Here is a 19,504-nt window from a genome sequence, read left to right as displayed (position 1 = left end):
ATATATATATATATATATATATATATATATTTATACATATACATATACACACACATATATATATGGTAAAAATATATATACATATATATATATACATATATATATATATACATATGTATCTATATATATATTTTTTACCGGTCTTTTGTGTATATATTTTGGCCTAAAGTTTAGTGCTTTTATGGGATTGTTGGGTTGAACAGAGGGCCCCTGCTTTAATATTTGTTTTGTGTGCTTTTTACGGAATCTTTCTTTCTGTTTTATCCTGCCCTAATGTGGCAGTTTTTTCTATCATAGTATATACAGTTATAGTGTATAGTATTATGTTTTATGTTATGTTGTATTTCTGAGAGATAAAGAGATGATAGATTCAGAATGGAGGAAATGAGAGGAGTAGAGGGAGAGAAAACAGTAAGCAGGATATATGATATAAGAAAAATATCTATTTTCAGTAACATGGGAAAAGGTATTAAATAATAATTAGAATATTCATTAAGAGAGGACTTATACTTTTTACTGAAAGGTCACTAGGAAACAACTAATAAGAATTCATGAAAAACCAATAGAAAGTGAGGGGAGGGTGGGCGGGAGCAGAGTGCAGAACACAGATATGGAGAAGTAGTTTCTACTCATTTTAGCCCATATTTAGAAAGTACTTTATGTGAGACAGATCATGAAGTCAGTGTTTTAATACAATGGTACAAACAACATTGGCATAATATTTTCCTTACAGATATTAGCTATTAAGGAGAACAATAACCAGTAACAATAAATGTATTTTTATTCTAAAAAACAGTTTAACAATAGTGCCAGCACTAATTACTAATAACTGGCTACTACCCCATTGGTGCTACTGAGATTTACTTTCTGTATTATGACACTGTTGTTTATTTCTTCCTTCCAGGATCCAATCCAAAATTTCTTGTGAGATACAGAATTCCTCTTTTCCCCATGATGTCAGTGAGTTTTTAAAAGAAAAATCAATACAATGTATTAGATACTCATGATTGTAAACTTACTTAAACTGATTACACTCGGCATGCAAATTAGCTCTAATAATTAGAAAAGAACCAAGTGCTTTCATTTAATGCATTTACTCATGCACACACATACACACCCAACAACACACACACACACACACGCACACGCACACGCACACGCACACGCACACACACACATCACTTTTAAGATTATGCTGTATCTGTAATGTTTTACCATTTCAGAAAAATCATGTGTGCCTATTCCATTTCACAGGTAGGTCAAAGTGAGACCATACAAGTTGTGAATTTCCAAATTCCTCTTCTTTAGAATCCACTGATAATTATCACCTGGTTCACTTACTTTATGTCCTGAATAAAATATTATTGATTATCTAATTTTAGAACAGAGAAGGATATAGGTAAGGATTTGGAGAGAGAAAATGAGGTAGAAAATGATGTATTTAAAATTATAATCTCAAAAATAGCTTAATCTATAAATACTTACTTTTTAAAGAGAAACAACACCCTGAATTAGTAGAGGTAGTTAGGTATCGTGAATTTAACTTTATTTTTCATCACCAGCTTCTACAGCGAACATTGCCACATTGACTACTACTGTTACAGAGAGAAATATGACTCTCTCTCACATGCTCTCTTGCTCACTCTTAGATGTTCCATTTCTGGGTCTATGCATACATGATAAAATATCTCATCAGTTTCTGAGCTTTGTATATTCAAGGTATCTGGCTAATTATACTCATTATTCTTTTTCACGCTCAAATCTCTCATCTGAACGAACATATCTAGATGACATCAGCCTCCTTTGCACACAAATCCTATTAGGACTCTGATGGCTGTCTTGATTTCCATGGCAAATTGTGAGTCCCATCTTTTGTGTTTCCTTCTGCAGATGTCTAATGAGATAATCTTTCTAAAAGTTCAAGTTCCTGCTTTATTTTTCCTTTTTTTTTTTTTTTTTTGCCTGTAAAAATGCCATTGAACGATTATTCCGAGGACTAAAAAGCAAACTACAGACACTGTTTCTTTGAAACGTATTATTTTCATGTTCATATTACCAATAATGAATAATTAAAATTAATTTACTATATTCATTTTGAAGTTGGGAATTTTGGTTAAAAGTATTCTTCTTGTGTCCTAACAAAATAGTCTACCTAAATGTCATTTTTTTTGTTTTTTTTGTTTTTTTTTGTTTTTTTTATTGGATGATTTATTTACATTTCCTATGTTGTCCCCTTACCCCATCCCCCACCACCCCCTCGGAACCCCCAATCCCCTCGCCCCTCCTCCTTCTTCTCTGTGGATGTAACCTCTATCTACCCCCCCCACTCCCACCTCCCCACCCTCAAAATTCTCACCCCCTGGGGCATCCAGCCTTCATGAGGTCAAGGTTCTCTTCTTCCACCTATGCCCAGCAGGGCCCTCCACTTTTACATATTCAGCTGAAGCCCTGGATCCCCCCTAAGTGCTCCCAGGCTGGTGGTTTAGACCCTGGGAGCTGTGGTTGGTTGGTATTGTTGCTCTCCTCATGGTACCGCAAATCATTTCAGCTCCTTCAGTCTTCACTCTAACTCCTCTATTGAGGACCCCATGATCAGTTCAATGGCTAGTTTTGAGCATCTGCCTCTGAATATGTCTGACTCTTGAAGGCCTCTGAGGAGATATCCATATCAGGCTCTTATCAGCATGCACTTCCTGTCTTCCACATCAGCATCTACCTTTGGTGATTGCACATGGGATAGATACTCAGGTGGAGTGGTCTTGAGACGGCCCCTCCTTCAGTTTCTGTCCCTCACTTTGTCTCCATATTTGCTCCCTTGAGTATTCTGTTGCTCCTTCTAAGAAGGACCGAATCACCCTCACTTGGTCTTCCTTCTTTATGGGCTTCATGTGGCCTGTGAGTTGCATCTTGGGCATTTCAAGGTTCTAGGCTAATATCCAATAATCAGTGAGTAAATACCATGTGTGTTCTTTTGTGATTGGCTTACCTCACTCAGAATGATAATTTCTACTTCCATCCATTTACCTAGGAAACTCTCGAATTCATTGTTTTTAATAGCTGAGTAATACTCCATTGTGTAAATATACCACATTTTTTGAATCCATTCCTCAGTTGAAGGACATCTGGGTTCTTTCCAGCTCCTGGCTATTATAAATAAGGCTGCTATGAACATAGTTGAGCATATGTCCTTGTTATATGTTCGAGCATCTTCTGGGTATATGCCTAGGAGTGGTATAGCTGGATCCTCGGGTAATGCTATGTCCAATTTTCTGAGGAACCGCCAGACTGATTTCCAAAGTGGTTGCACCATCTTGCAGTCCCACCAACAATGGAGGAGTGTTCCTCTTTCTCCACACCCTCGCCAGCATCTACTATCACCTGAGTTTTTAATCTTAGCCATTCAGACTGGTGTGAGATGGAATCTCAGGGTTGTTTTGATTTGCATTTCCCTGACGACTAAGGATGCTGAACATTTCTTTAGATGCTTCTCGGCCATTCGAGTTTCTTCCATTGAAAATTCTTTGTTAAGCTCTATATCCCATTTTTTAATAGGGTAATTTGGTTGTCTGGAGTCTAATTTCTTGAGTTCTTTGTATATATTGGATATTAGCCCTCTATCAGATGAAGGATTGGTAAAGATCTTTTCCCAATTTGTTGGTTGTCGTTTTGTCCTATTGACAGTGTCCTTTGCCTTACAGAAACTTTGCAATTTTATGAAGTCCCATTTGTCAATTCTCGATCTTAGAGCATATGCCATTGGAGTTCTGTTCAGGAACTTTTCCCCTGTGCCCAAGTATTCGAGGCTTTTCCCCACCTTCTCTTCTATTAGTTTCAGTGTATCTGGTTTTATGTGGAGGTCCTTTATCCACTTAGACTTGAGCTTTGTATAAGGGGATAAGAATGGATCAATTTTCATTCTTCTGCATGTTGTCTTCCAGTTGAAACAGCACCATTTGTTGAAAATGCTGTCCTTTTTCCACTGGACAGTTTTAGCTCCTTTGTCAAAGATCAAGTGACCATAGGAGTGTGGGTTCATTTCTGGGTCTTCAATTCTATTCCATTGATCTTCCTGCCTGTCTCTGTACCAATACCAGGTAGTTTTTATCACTATTGCTCTGTAGTACAGCTTGAGGTCAGGGATGGTGATTCCTCCAGAAGTTCTTTTATTGTTGAGAATAGTTTTCGCTATCCTGGGTTTTTTGTTATTCCATATGAATTTGAGAATTTCCTTTTCTAACTCTGTGAAGAATTGAGTTGGGATTTTAATGGGGATTGCATTGAATCTGTAGATTGCTTTTGGCAAGATGGCCATTTTTATTATATTAATCCTGCCAATCCATGAGCATGGGAGATCTTTCCATCTTCTGAGATCTTCTTCAATTTCTTTCTTCAGAGACTTGAAGTTCTTGTCATACAGGTCTTTCACTTGCTTGGTTAGATTCACACCAAGGTATTTTATATTATTTGCAACTATTGTGAAGGGTGTCATTTCCTTAATTTCTTTTTCAGTCTGTTTATCTTTCATGTAGAGGAAGGCTACTGATTTGTTTGAGTTGATTTTATAACCAGCCACTTTGCTGAAGTTGTTTATCAGGTTTAGGAGTTCTCTGGTGGAAGTTTGGGGGTCACTTAAGTATACTATCATATCATCTGCAAATAGCGATATTTTGACTTCTTCCTTTCCTATTTGTATCCCTTTGACTTCTTTTTGCTGTCTAATTGCTCTGGCTAAGACTTCCAGTACTATATTGAATAGGTAGGGGGAGAGTGGGCAACCTTGTCTAGTCCCTGATCTTAGTGGGATTGCTTCAAGTTTCTCTCCATTTAGCTTGATGTTGGCTACTGGTTTGCTGTAAATTGCTTTTACTATGTTTAGGTAGGGGCCTTGAATTCCTGATCTTTCCAAGACTTTTATCATGAAGGGATGTTGAATTTTGTCAAATGCTTTCTCAGCATCTAGTGAGATGATCATGTGGTTTTTTTCTTTAAGTTTGTTTATATAGTGGATTACATTGATGGATTTCCGAATATTGAACCATCCCTGCATTCCTGGGATAAAACCTACTTGATCATGATGGATGATTGTTTTGATGTGGTCTTGGATTCGGTTCTAAATGTCATTTTTAAAAATAGAAATGTCAACAAAATTCTATAATTATAAAAGACCTTGCTTTCATTTTCTTTGTGACGTCTTTGCATTTCCTAAAAGGAACTTCCTGTCCCCAGAGATTGTAGTGATCCAATGTAAATGCGAGCACCAGAGAATATGTACAGTGTTCGTACATCAGTGTGCATGAGCCTTCAGTACGGTACCAAAAGGCTACCAGCCCCCCCCCAGTCTCCCCACTTTTGGATGCATAACATATCAGTATATAACACATACAATGGTGGTTTCCAGAAAGATGTAAAAACAAGGGAGCTTTTTTAAACTCACTAATTACTTTTGACGTATCTCTAGATATTGGCCAAAGAACCTTAGCAGATTTTCAAATGTCAAGGTGAAACAAATCAAGTGCACATGATCACTGAATATTTAAGATGTGATGTTAATACTAATATCACAAGTGGAGTATTCACAAGACTTTCATTTGCAAAGCGTGTGGTTCATAATTGTCCAGAACCACTGGGGCCTTTAAGCAGCTGTAGCTGTCCTCTAGGAACGTTTATCTATTTTATTCATTTTAAGTTCAAAAATAAGACATCAAAATGGCATATGCTAGAAAAATTAGATCAAATAAATCTCCCAATTCAGTAAGAGAAAGAATAAAAGCATCTTCACATTTGCTTCTGGTGTACGGGAAAATGGAATGAAGCTAGTTTAGCCAATGCAGCTGCTGGTCATCCAGAAGTTTCTGACTCTTTTGTTCCAATGACGGAGGAGCAGATTTGAAACAGAGGTAAAAAAGAGTACAGCCTCAACTGAACTACATAGTTGAAATAATTATCTTAAATAAGTGCCAATAACATAGTTAATTTTAATTTCCCAAATTAATAAAAACCTGTTTTCATAAGATATTAGTAATTGGGAGCAAAATGTACCAAATATGTTGGCTAATATAATATCTTATAAAGAAGTAAAATTTATGATGCTTGGATTACAAATGATTTTAGCATGAGTAACTAGAACTGAAATGTTTTAATTTTTAGGTGAAATAACATTGAGTATTTTATTAAAACAACATGTCTAAAATTACTGTTTCTTAATCATTTATAATTAATACATATTAAATTTATAATCATACTTTATATTAGAACCTTACTACTATATGAGATATTTTAACATGAAGAAATCACTGTTATTAAGTTTATATCATTATATTAATTTTTCTATGCATGAACTTTACTGATATTCCTATCAATTTATATTACAAAGTAATATTACTATACAATCATAAAAACTAGGTGTAGAAGTTTACACAAAAGAAATTTTGAATTGAATTTTAGCTTCCTACTGCTATACATAAATACACATTTCTGGATAATAATCTAAATAAAAAGACAGTGGCTAACCTCGTAGCAATAATGTTGATATAGAATTATATCATCAAAAAGTATAAAAATAGAGGTGGAAAATAAAGGTTAAAAGGATTTATATACCACAGTAATTTGCCCCTTCCTCTTTGACACCCAATCAATGACCAAAGTCCAGCAATAACCAATAAATTCATTTATTCAGTCATTTATCCCCTCAGCCAGCTCATGTTTTCCAAGTCCCACCATCTGTTAAGCACATGGATGCTAGATCCTAAAAATCTCATGTGTAATTTCCTGCCTGTGATTTCACTGCCTTCTCTAATCCTTGAACACATTGATTTTTCTTATCTTTTAGAGCTTTTCTCTTTTCTATAATTTATTTGTATATTACTGTCTTAGGGTTTTACTGCTGTGAAAAGACACCATTATTCTTATGAGGACAACATTTAATTGGGGTTGGCTTACAGGTTCAGAAGTCCAATTCAATATCATCAAGGCATGGTAGCATCCAGGCAGGCATGGCACAGGAGGAACTGAGAGTTTAACATCTTAATCTAAAGGTAGCTAGGAGAAAATTGGCTTCCAGGTAGGTAGGATGATGGTCTTAAAGCCTATGCCCACAGTGACACACTTCCTCCAACCAGGTCATACCACCTAATAGTGTCACTCCCTGTTCCAAGCATATCAAAACCATCACAACTGCCATTCAAGTTCCTAATTTAGAAGTCTATAAGATTTATGCATGCTTTCTAAGCTTTTTAATGCTAAATAGGTAACTTTTTTATCATTGCAATCTTTATACATACATTACTTATGTGATTGATTCTTGTTTTTTTGTTTTTTGAACATTTTTTTTTTTGGTTTGGTTGGTGGTTTGGTTTGGTTTGTATAGTGAAATTCCTGTCCACATTTTGTCTTGTATCAATGATTGTTAACCCTTTGAGGATAGGGGTTTCCTATGCTTTCTTTATTCAACATTGTTCTATTTTCATAACTTTTTTGTATAAATAGAGGAAGTTCTCATAACAATGCTCTGAGTGAGTGAATGAATGAAGACTTGCTACTTCCCTGAGGTAAAACATAGAGATGTATCATCTTTTCATTTAGTCATCAAGCATTAACTGAGAAAACTCTACATGTCCTTGTATAATGTTCTTGTGTTTGAGCTCATATGATTATAATATTGTACTGATATTTACTTTGGTAAATTCACATAAACATCTTAAAATATTAAATATCTGGTTTTACTCTGGAAAGATTTATGTTCTAAGTTATGTTCTACATAAAACTCACACAGCTTCATATATTATGATTTTAGTAGTTATTTACAAGTGTGTGTATGTTCCTTAATAAAAAAAGTATGTTCCTTATTTTAAAAGGTGTGTGGTTCTGAAATAAAATCAGTGATGGCTAAGTCTCCAAGTATGCCTCTTGTTTAGGATAGTATTTTTCATATCAAGAAAAATATAAATTAAATATAAATTAAATGTCTCATTTAAAATCATGTGATATAAAATAAGCACATATATTTTATTTATAAAGAGCAGAAATAGAATTCAACAATAATAAAGGATGTTGCAGAAATCAGATGAATGTTTGTATAACTGAAAATAGATTCTGTTATATCTATACTGATAATGAATATTTCAGAGAGTCTTCTAGACCAAAGGAAGCACTGTGACTTCAACACTGAGACAGAGATGCCTAAAGAGCTATGAAGACTCCAGTAGAAGACTAGTGAAAAGCAGTTTGTCAGGGTATTTAATAGGGAAATCAGCATGAAAGGTACACTATCATTCTTAGGAGGTAGAAGTGGTTGAAACCATTGGCTGAAGGTTATCTCCATGCTTCTCCATGACTTGGCTACTCCAAGTTATTTTATTTGTTTATTCTTAATTTCCTTGTTTTTAGTATGTTATGCCTTTTCTGTTACTGTTCCTCAGTTCATGCAAGTTAATTTTTTGGCTGTTATTTTGTTAAGAGGAACTTGTTTCTTGGAACAGCCACACCCTGAAAGAAACTACTGCTCTATTCTTTTTTTCTATTTTAGTTTTTAATTCTAGGGATTGAATCTAGGGAATACACATGTCACACAAGTACCCACCAGTCAGCTGTATGAAGAGACTCTTTTTTCTTTTCTCTTTAAGGCAATATCTTGCTGAGTTACTCAGGGTGGTCATGTTTTATTCTCTATTCCACCTGGTGGTCCTTGAATTTTTATTGTCCTGTTTGAAACTCAGAAGTAGTGGGGATTCCAAGCCTGTGCTATCGGGCTCCATCAGACTCACTCTTTGTCATCCTTTCTATCGCATTCCTTGATGAGCAGAACAACTTTCTGTGCTTTGTGTTCCAGATATGCTTGCCACATAATTGTTCACCCATTGCTGAAATACTGTTATTTAAATGGTTTTACACTGCTGTATATAGGTGTTTGGCCTACATATATGACTGTGCCCCACGGGAGTTACACATGATTATGAGCCACTGTGTTAGTTCTAGGGCATGTACCTGGGTCCTCTAAAAGAACATATGATGCTCTTAACTCCTGGGACATATCTCTCATTCTCTGCAACAGCATTTGAATAGTCTGTTATTAAACTCTTAGGTGTTGCAAAGAGGGGCTCAAACATGTGGCTCACTTATTCCTCTTCATGGTCTGGTCAGTGCCTAATATGTGTATGAATGCATTAATGATCTCATTATAAATATCTGGACAAGTGCTATTTATCAAGAAAAGTTTGTAGGCTCTATCCACAAGAATGAAGACTCAGATACCCTAGGACTCATGTAATTAGTAATTGCCCACTACAAATATGATTAATTATGTATGCACATATCTTCAAGAACACAGAGTGTAAAAACATTATTAGTCAAAAAAATCAGTGATGAAACATTGTTTTAAAAAACATATTCTCAGAATCAACCCTTACGTTAAATTTAGTAGCCTTGTAGAATAGTCATGTCACATAATTATTTAATTTGTAAGAAACAGTAAGGAAGAAAGGACAGAATGAGGCTCTAACTTGCTTCTACATCCCTGGACATAAATTCCTACTCACTAATCATGAGCTATTTACTAAGAGAAAGCTATGATTACACTCAACTAGTCATTAGAAAAGTCATATGTGAACAAAATTTTTCCCAAGAGACTTTGTGAAAACTTTTGCAAATAAAAAGGGATTTAATATTTGGACAAATGGCAGACATTCTTCTAAACTTACAGTGGGTCTAAGAATCTGAAAACCTGAAGACACCTGTAAAATATTTGAAGAATTATAAAATTTTTATTCTGTTTTCCTGTTAGAAATAAGAAATTACATCTGATTAGGACAACCACTTGCAGTTCAGTTCACGGGGCTTTTCTAATTTTATTAAATGTGGAAAAAGCTTTATTACTTCTTCAAGGCTAATTTATTAAGACATATTGTTGAAATTTATTTGTAGACACAACATGAAATCTAATTTTATATTTAACTATAATAAGTGAATATGGATAATCTTGAATTATCCCTTGCTTACAATAACAATATATTAAAAGAAGGGAACTGAGTTTGTGAGTTTGGACTATAATTCTCACAACAGTTCTATATATAATTGCCACACTGTCAATTATTGTATTATTACACTTAGATAATATAGTGTATATATTAAACAAATTATCTCTCTCTCTTTCTCTCTGTGCATGTGTATGAATGTGTGTGTGTGTGTGTGTGTGTGTGTGTGTGTGTGTAATATTTCCCAAAATTTTATTTTAAGTCAAGTGCATGTCATTTAAAAACTTTAAATTTAACCATATTCATATACTTTCGTTTACTGGTCAAATCTATATACAACATGCACAGTCCCTTTACACACCAGAGAGGTGGCTGGAAGTCCACAACACAGACTCTGGAAGCAGTGAGAAATGCCTCAACAAGCTCAACTGGACACAGCTTCAAGTTCCTTTAATACCCTCCATCCATGCCCCATTGGTCCCAAGAAAGCATTTATTCTAAACAGCATTTCCTGACTGGCTGGTATTGTCTGGACCAGCAATCCTTGGTCTCTCAGGCAGGAGGTCTTCCTGCAGGACATGCTTTTGCAGCAGCACAGGCCCAGGCACATACATAGAAGTGGCCCTGCTGCATTTCACACTTTTGGTTTTAGATTTTGTGAGCCTAGTGGGATCCAGGTATCAGTGCCTAGACATTGTTTACCCCAATATATGTTATAGATGTATATATGAGATTATAATATAATTATAATCCCTTCTTTTTTCTTCCTTAAATCTTTTCTACTTCACCCCAACTCTTTGCTTTCTTTCAAATTTAAGGATTTTTTTTATGTAATTGATGACATAACAGTATGTAAATGTTGCTTTTGTGTCCTGAGAGGATAAAACAGGCATCTCCATGCTGTGTGAATACACACCTTGAGCAGAATGCAGAACATTTCTTTCTCTGTTCTAACTATACCTAGGCCTAGAACTAGAAGCCTCTAGCCTCCTTACAATCTAGTTTTCCAATGATTTATTCACTTCTCTCAGCTTCTGCTTAAATTTCTCTACTTGCTCTTATACAAACTTTGACAATATGCTCTAATCTGCTGGCTCCTCCTCATTCTCTGGCACATTCTGTCTTCACCTGTGTCTAGTCTGCCTCCAAAACTCTCAGTAAAACTGCTGTTCCCCTCCTCTTTCTCTCACTATTTCTTTCTTGTTCTCACTCTCTAGTTCTAGATCTCTCTCCTCTTAAATAGCCTCTCTGGTGTTGTTCTTCTGTGAATCTGGTGTATCCTGTCTCTGACTCTTTCTGTGGTCAAATATTTCTCTGATTTGTCGCCTTATCTGTCCCTCTATTAAACTTCACTTTTAAACATAACTTCTGTCTTCTACAAACTAACTTTATCTTCATTGTTAGGGATCAAAAGTTTGCATTAAGGTGTATCTATATCCCATCCAGTTCATATTGTAATCTTAGACATATCTGCATTCTGGCTAGATCATATAGACTCAGAAGATCTTTGGATGTGACCCCTTGGCAGAGCAGCCCTGTTGCTGGATTAAAATTTCTCTATTTTATATATAAAAAACCTACTCAGTCCATATAATCCATATTATATTAATATGCTTTCAGAGAAAAACTTTCAGAATTTGATAACCAATTTCTCTACTCTTTTCTAGGAATGGTTGTGTTCCCCATTTCTCAGCATTTGTCAGTTATCTATAGTTCTTTGTACACGGTTGAGGTCACATGAGCTTTCCTCTGTTGATGCTAGCATGTCTACTATATCATTCTTGCTCATCCCTTTTTTGGGTATAAATGTTGTTGAGTCTAATTGAATGTAGATTTTGATGTTTATCACAGACACAATCTCACAGCAAGCTCCCTGCTCCATGTGATCTTATAATAGTTCTGTTCCCTCTCCCACCCAGATCTTTGAGCCTAAGGTGCTGGAATAGTATTGTAAATGTACGAAGTTGGGAAGAGACTACAGATCTCTTTGAACAGTTGTGGTTTTATGTAATTGTCCACATCTGCCTTAAATAGAAGTTTCCAAAGGACAGGTCCTGCTCTGTCTCTCCTTTTCCTTTATCTTGGGTCAGCAACCTATCTCCCCTTCTTTTCTTTCTTTTTGATACATACTATTCTTCTTTTTTATTGAATATTTTCTTTTATTTGAAATGTTATCCCCTTTCCAAGTTTTCCCCTGGGAACCTCCTATGCCATTCCCCCCACCCTGCTTCTTCTATGAGGATGCTCCTCTTCCTACCCACTCACTCCCACCTCACCGCCCTGACATTCCCCTACACTGGGGCATCAAATCTTAACAATACCAAGGGTCTCTCCTCCCATTGATACCTGACAAGGCTAAGATGAGGCCTCTTAATAGCTTAAGACCTATACTTCTTAGTTAACACATATGTTAACTCATATGCTTGTATTTTCCTTTCAATTTTGCAAACTGATACTCTAACATGAGCACATATTTAAGCTAATTTATATTCCTTTTGACAGACTGAGGAAATTTGTTGAATCCAGATGCTTCAGTCATAGTTGGAAAAAATGTATTTTTCAATAGTTATGTTTATTGTCTTTTTTTTTAGCTTCAATCAAAGAGGTATTGAAAGGGCTTCTCATTCCTTTGGGGGTTTATGTTAAGAAGTACATCATCCTTTCTTTGCTTAGCACTCAGCTCAAAAATTTCCCCCTAGACCTCTGTAGACTGCTGGTTTTTTGTTTTTTTTTTGTTTTGTTTTGTTTTGTTTTGTTCAGAATCAATTTAACAGATGCTCTGCTGAGCTGGCTGTCTCATATTCAGGAGCTTATTTTTTCACTTGGCAAATATCACTAAGCCAGTTCCCCTTTACAGAGATGGCCCTTACTTGATACACAATTCACAGAAATCCTCTAAATATCTAGGCATTGTCAGTTAAAGGACTATCTAGATCTTAAGTGATCTAGATGGGGGTTGGGTTAAAACAACTTCAGATTGACTTTAATAGTCTTATTTTATGAATGTTCATAAATTTTTGAATAGTCTTCAAACCTGTGTGCTGGAAAATTTTCATATATAAGAAGTCATTGACTGATCTGTCTTAATCTCTTATCTCTTAATAGACAGTCCTTAGTGTGAACACATGCTTTTCACATATGAGTCACTATAAACAAAGCAAGCAATTTTATTCTCCAGGATCTTTCAGTGATTGCAGTGCTCAGATTCTAGAAAGAGTAATTCAGTTTCTGTAACTAATTCAGAATTTATACAATATAACTAGAGTGTGCCAGACGTATATTTGTTTTAGACTCAAGAAAACACATTTTCCTCTTGTCTGTACTTGATATCCTTAATATTTAATTTCATATTAAATGGGTGATACATTTATTTTTTTTTCTTTTTGAGACAGGGTTTCTCTGTGTAGTTCTGGCTGTTCTGGAACTCACTCTGTAGACCAGGCTGGCCTCGAACTCAGAAATCCGCCTCTCTCTGCCTCCCAAGTGCTGAGATTAAAGGCGTGCGCCACCAACGCCCGGCTATACATTTATTTTTATTGGATATTTTATTTATTTACAACACAGACGTCTTCCCCTTTCCCCATTTCCCCTCCCTAGAAACCCCCTATCCCATCCCTCTTCCTCCTTTTTGCTTTTATACCATTTTAATTATGTCTAACATTTTAAAACTTCTGACAGATATTTCAAGGTTATTGCTGCAGCAGATTTCAATGGAAAGAGTCCTTATGTCAAGACAACCTTCACTTGTACCTTTTTGGATTATGTTGTTGTTGTTGTTGTTGCTTTGTAGTTGTTGTTGTTGGTGGTGGTGATGGTGTTTTTGTTTGTTTGTTTGTTTATAGTAATTACAAGCTGTAGATTTTTTATTGCAATCCCCCAGTGACTGAAGATCTGATCTGCCTCCCACATATATGAGACGCTAAGGCAGGACAGTTTTAGCCTTTCTTAGTCTTGGGAAAGGGAAGATTGTAGTGTGTTAGGATTCTCAATTTGCTAGGCCCTGGGTGAGTAAGGGCATTTTTACTAGTAACGTGTTAAGACTTGTCAAATACTTGATATAATCTCTGGAGTTACCACAACAGAGAGTGAGCGCTTAGTGTGTATGTTGTGAAAAGTACAGCACTGAACTGTTATGTCAGATCAAACAGTCTACTCTAGTTTCATATAAAGAACCAGCTTAGAAATGTGTTGCCTCCTCTTCAAGTTCCACCCTTGAACTGTGATCTCTTTCGCTGTAGGTCTCTTGAAACTTATTCTGTTTTATTTCATGTCCACAATTCACACAACTTGTCAAAGTCAATACATTTTCTTTATACTGGCAAATAGGTTAAGGGGGAAAATTAGCTTGAAATTTTCAAAATGAAAATTAAAAACGAAAATACACTTATGTTATGATATCAAATTATGTTTATATTTAATTTTATATATAATTTATTTTATTTAATATTTCACATTGAATTAAAAATGACATCTTTAGATCTGTACAGATTATTGCAATTTACTTAATGTAACATTTCGATTTTATCTCTTGAAAATGGATGATGGAACCTCAAAATAGGTATGCCAAGGTCTAAAAGCCCAATTATTATTTTTAAGTGACAGCAGAGAATGAGACAGATGGCTGATTCCTTTGAACATTCTGATAGCAACCAAGCTGCTAATTAAAATAAGAGGTATCTCAGAATGTTCCCAACCTGATCAGAGAACTAAATTAATCTGGATAACTCTCACATACAGTTTTCTTCATCATAAAACAAAGACGGACAATGTGCACTTAGTTTCATCACAAGACTCATCTTCCCATGTCATCTCGCTACAGTGCTATCCCCTATATACTAAACTGTGTCAAAAACAGAAGAAATCAATGTGCCTAGCAGCTATGGAGGTTGTAATTTCTTTACCTCAGTTGCCCCTCTATAACAAGTTAGAATTTTAACATCTGTTTTCCGAGATTATTTGATTGAAATCAGCATAAATTATGTAATAGCTCTGGAAGAAAAGAATTTTTTTTTACGGTGCTTTTAATTTCATCTGTGCTTTTATAAATGTAATTTTCTTTTCCAGTTTTGTGTTAATAATCATAGAAAAGTACCTCTGAATTATGCTCATTTCTCAACAGTCTCTATAAATTATAGGAAAGCTAGTGGCTTCCATTAAAACTATTTTTATGTCACCAAACCACCATTAGACTGTTGATATTCTGAAAAGAGCCTTGAAAAAACAGTGGCGTTAAGATGCACATCATGTATTTCATACTTAATGTATTTGATCTGATTAGTTGGCCAAGACCCAGTCAGTGTTCTGTCAGCAGATTCAGATTAAAACAAAGCGGGTATAATTAATAAAATTAATTCCAGATATAGAAACTTGAGGCACGAGGTGACACTTTGATCATAACATTTCCTCTGATCTAAGCTGAATGCAGAGACAGTAATTGCTCTCAGTCTCTAGGCACGTGATTCGATTAGGGATGATTATTTTCTTCTCAGTGCTGCTGATGGCTATGCTTGCTGGCAAGTTTGCTACACAGCGGTCAGCTAGCTGCTGAGAGAAGTTTGAGAAATGAAAGAATAAGATTTCAACTATTATTTTATTTTTATGTTCTTAGGAAATTCCCCAGTGACATTTGAAAGCATATCCTTCTTTATCATTTTAGCAGTATGAAACTTTTGGTGGTCAGCCTTCTTTACCGAAACCAAAGTGCTGTCAGTTCCTATGAATTTCATCCCCTAAATACAATTTTCTTCTTTCCAGATATCTGTGCTTTTGGCCATTGTCTTTTAGTCCATTTTCCCACTGGTATTTATCAAATATTTTTGTATACATAGCTGCCTAAGTAATCTCTATAAAACTTTCACATTGTTTTGAAACATTTGAAAAACTGTCTGTTGCCCCCTACTGTGTGGAACAAGACAAGGTTCCACTTGGTAAGTACAATTTCTCGTGTATATGTAAGAGCAAATAATTGCCTAATGGAAGTTTTGCTGCATTCAAAGAAAACGGAAAAGTCAAAACTTTTACAATAGATGTAGTTTTTCATAAGAAAACTTTAATTCCTGATTATAAATATTAATATTTTGGTATTAGTAACAGCTACTATTCATTGACTACCTTTTTAAAGGAAGTCTGATGATCATAAAAACTTTTAAGGACAAAGTAAAATTATAACGTCTTACTGTCTAAAGTCACTCTGAGGGCTTGATTTTCATGGGAAAATATGATACCAGGTAAAGAACAGTATACAGAAGGAAAATTGTGTACATAAGAAGTATAATAGAGGTGACATAGAAAAAGGCTGAAATGGTATCCATAATTTATTTATTTATTTATTTATTTACATCCCAAACTGCCTGCTCTCACTCCCCTCCTCACAGAGTCCTTCTCCCCATCCCCATCCTCTTTTCCTCTGAGAGTGTGGGCCTCTCCTTTGTATCCCCAACCTTGGCACATCAAGTCTCTGCAGGATCAGGTACATCCTCTCCGACTGAGAGGCATCCCTGACAAGGCATCCTTGTTGGGGAATGGATACCACAGTCAGGCTACACCTTTAGAGTAGAGCCTCCCCACTGCATTTATTGGGGGATCCAGATGGAGTCTGAGCTGCATGTCTTCTACATATGTGCCAGGGCCCTCTGTCCAGCCTGTGTATGGTTTTGGTTGTTAGCTCAGTCTCTGAGAGCACCCAAGGTCCAAGTTAGTTGACACTGTTGGTCTTTCTGTATAGTTCTCATCCCCTTTAGGGCTTTCAGTTCTTCCCCCAACTCTTCCATAGGGGTACCCAACCTCATTCCACTGTTTGACTGTGGGTATCTTCATCTGTTTCAGTCAGCTGTTGACTGGAACCTCTCAGAGTATAGTTATTCTTGGCACCTGTCTGCAATTATAACAGAGTATCATTAATAGTGTCAGGGATTGGTGTTTGTTCATGGGATGGGTCTCATTTTGGAATGGTTATTGCTGGTCGTTTCTTCAGTGTCTCATCTATCTTTGTCCCTGCATTCCTTTTAAGCAGAACAAATATGGGGTGGACACTTTTGTAGTAGGGTTGGTGTCCTTATCGCTCCACTAAGGTTCCTGTCTCGCAGTTTCTTCAGACTCCACATCCTCAGTTAGGCATCTTGGTTAATGTCACCTGCCTTGACTCCTGACAGCTTCCTCTACCCTAGACGAGAGGAATTTCTAGGAAGTCCCGGAGATCTGGCATTCATTATATTAGTTTAGCTTTTAGTGCTTAAAAGTACCATAGCCACAAATTAGTACAGAAGCCAATAATAGTAGCCGAATTCCTTAGTTTGATTACAGTATAATTCTTTCAAGAAAAGTAAGGTGAGAATGGAAACAAAATAAACTCTGGGGTCTCTTTAAGAAAAGGAAGATTAAAAGTCATAAAATGAAGATATGAAAATGGAAAGGACAAATAATAGGTAGAGCCCCAATGCTGAACTTCATTACTGTGTCAGATTTCACTTCTGCTAAGTTCCTATTTCTTTCAAAACATAGTTCATGCCAGTTTTGTCTGGTGGCAGTGAGGGTATTTCTCTATTAAGATGCTAACAAAGGCTAGGTTTGATGTCTCATACTAATTTGCAGCACCAGAAAAGTAGAGATAGAAATCTCTGAGTTCTAAGCCATCTTGATCTACATAATGAGTCCCAGCATAGTTAGAGCTACTTAGTAAAGTCCTGCCCGGGGGGGTGGGGGGGATGGAAAAGAAAACAAAAACTGGTAGGAAGAGTCTAGCATAATCTTATAAGAGTGGTGAACTTGAATCTCCATAAACAACTTTATAAAATACGTATTAAACCTGGACCAAATAAAGCGTGTGAATAACTGAGGGTTCTTAGGGGACCAGTGAGGGCCGATTCACGTATTTAAGTGGACAGGCTTGGCCTAATCCAGTGAGCTTGTTGATTGAAAGAGCAAATTATAAGAAAATAACAGAGAACATTTTATCTTTAACTTTTTTCTTATGCTTTTTTGTTCTTTGGTTTAATAACTTTATGTTTTTTTGTTTAACTTTTAAAATAACTTTTAAAACTTTTAAAAACTAAATACAGTCATGTAGTACTATGTGATAGTTAATAATTATGGATGATATTTAAGAAACTTGATCTACTTTTCCTCAAGTATTTATATGTTTTCTTCTAGTGTTATAAAATTGTACAGAACTATTCAATTATTTGTAGTCACAACAGAAACCATAATACTTTATACCCATTGCTAAACCTATTCCTTACCACGGCCTACCTTCCTAAACCTGCAATTGCAATCTCTCTCTTCTGATGAGATTACTTCATTACATGTAGATGAAATGGCATTTGTATTTATATTTTTATTGTATAAGCATTATTTTTAATTGCAGACTCTCCGCGTTACCTATGTTGTCCCAAATGGCAGTACTTTTATCACTTTAATGATTGAATAGCAATATATTGAATATATTAACTATATGTTCTTTACTCATTTCCCACATCATGGAGATATAAGTTATTTCCACATCTTTGGTATTGTAGTATTGCAATAAATTCTCTTGAGTTATGGTTTCAGTCATTAAAAGTAGATTTAAAAAATTGTTAATAAATTTAAGTGATCAAAATTTAAATTGCTTGAAAGAATGCCTGTGGTAAATATTTTGGTGTGTGTTTTGTTTTATAAACCACAGTGTCTATATCACATTTATATTTAATGAGGTGACTGAAGTGTAGAATTTAAATTGATAAGAGGCCTTCACACCAGTTAAAGGTCTTAATACTAGTTATTGTCTTACATATGCAAGCTGTGAGATCTTGAGAAAGTCAGTAAATTTTTATTAGTTATGGGTTTTTGGCTTACCTTTCTCTTTTAGAGTTTAGCAGTGCAAAGTTCTCATTTATCCAGTGTACCTGCTGGTTTTGTGTGACAACTTCACACAAGCTGGAGTTATCACAGAGAAAGGAGCCTCCTTTGAGGAAATGCTTCCATGAGATCTAGCTGTAAGACATTTTCTCAATTAATGATCCAGGGTGGGAAAGCCCACTGTGGTTGGTGCCATCCTTGAGCTGGTAGTCTTGGGTTCTATAAGAAAGCAAGTTGAGGAAACCAGGAGAAGCAAACCAAGAAGTAACATCCCTCTGTGGCCTCTGCATAAGCTCCTGCTTCTTGACCTGCTTGAGTTCCAGACCTGACTTCCTTTGGTGATGAACAGCAATGTGGAAGTGTAAGCTGAATAAACCCTTTCCTCCTCAACTTCCTTCTTGGTCATGATGTTTGTGCAGAAATAGAACCCCTGACTAAGATATCCAATATGACTAGCTTAGCCTGTCTCTCCATCAGCGTTAAGTCCTAGAATAGTATGTCTCTCACAATCAAGGAGCCAGCTGACAAGGTTTGTAACAGAGTTTATATTTTGTGTTGACTATTCTGAACGTTGAGTAATGCATAAGATCAGACCATACAGAAATATTTTACCATGATAAAATATATTATGGTCCTCCTATCCTTCTCTCCCTCCCTTTAACTCTTGAAAATAATTTATCTTTTATTGTCTAAAATTTATT

At 35.7% G+C, this 19,504-nt stretch overlaps 1 protein-coding gene across 1 annotated transcript in view; it reads left to right on the top strand.

The window, feature by feature from the left end:
- Kcnj3 (potassium voltage-gated channel subfamily J member 3) overlaps positions 1-19,504 on the top strand; it is a 147,273-nt gene that overhangs the window by 110,209 nt on the left and 17,560 nt on the right. The window lies entirely within an intron of this gene.

The sequence above is a fragment of the Grammomys surdaster genome, unplaced genomic scaffold, assembly GCF_004785775.1.
Source record: "Grammomys surdaster isolate TR1022 unplaced genomic scaffold, NIH_TR_1.0 191, whole genome shotgun sequence".
In the NCBI taxonomy this organism is placed as follows: domain Eukaryota; kingdom Metazoa; phylum Chordata; class Mammalia; order Rodentia; family Muridae; genus Grammomys; species Grammomys surdaster.
The sequence above is the reverse complement of the archived record's forward strand: the minus strand, read 5'-3'. Positions and strand labels throughout refer to the sequence as shown.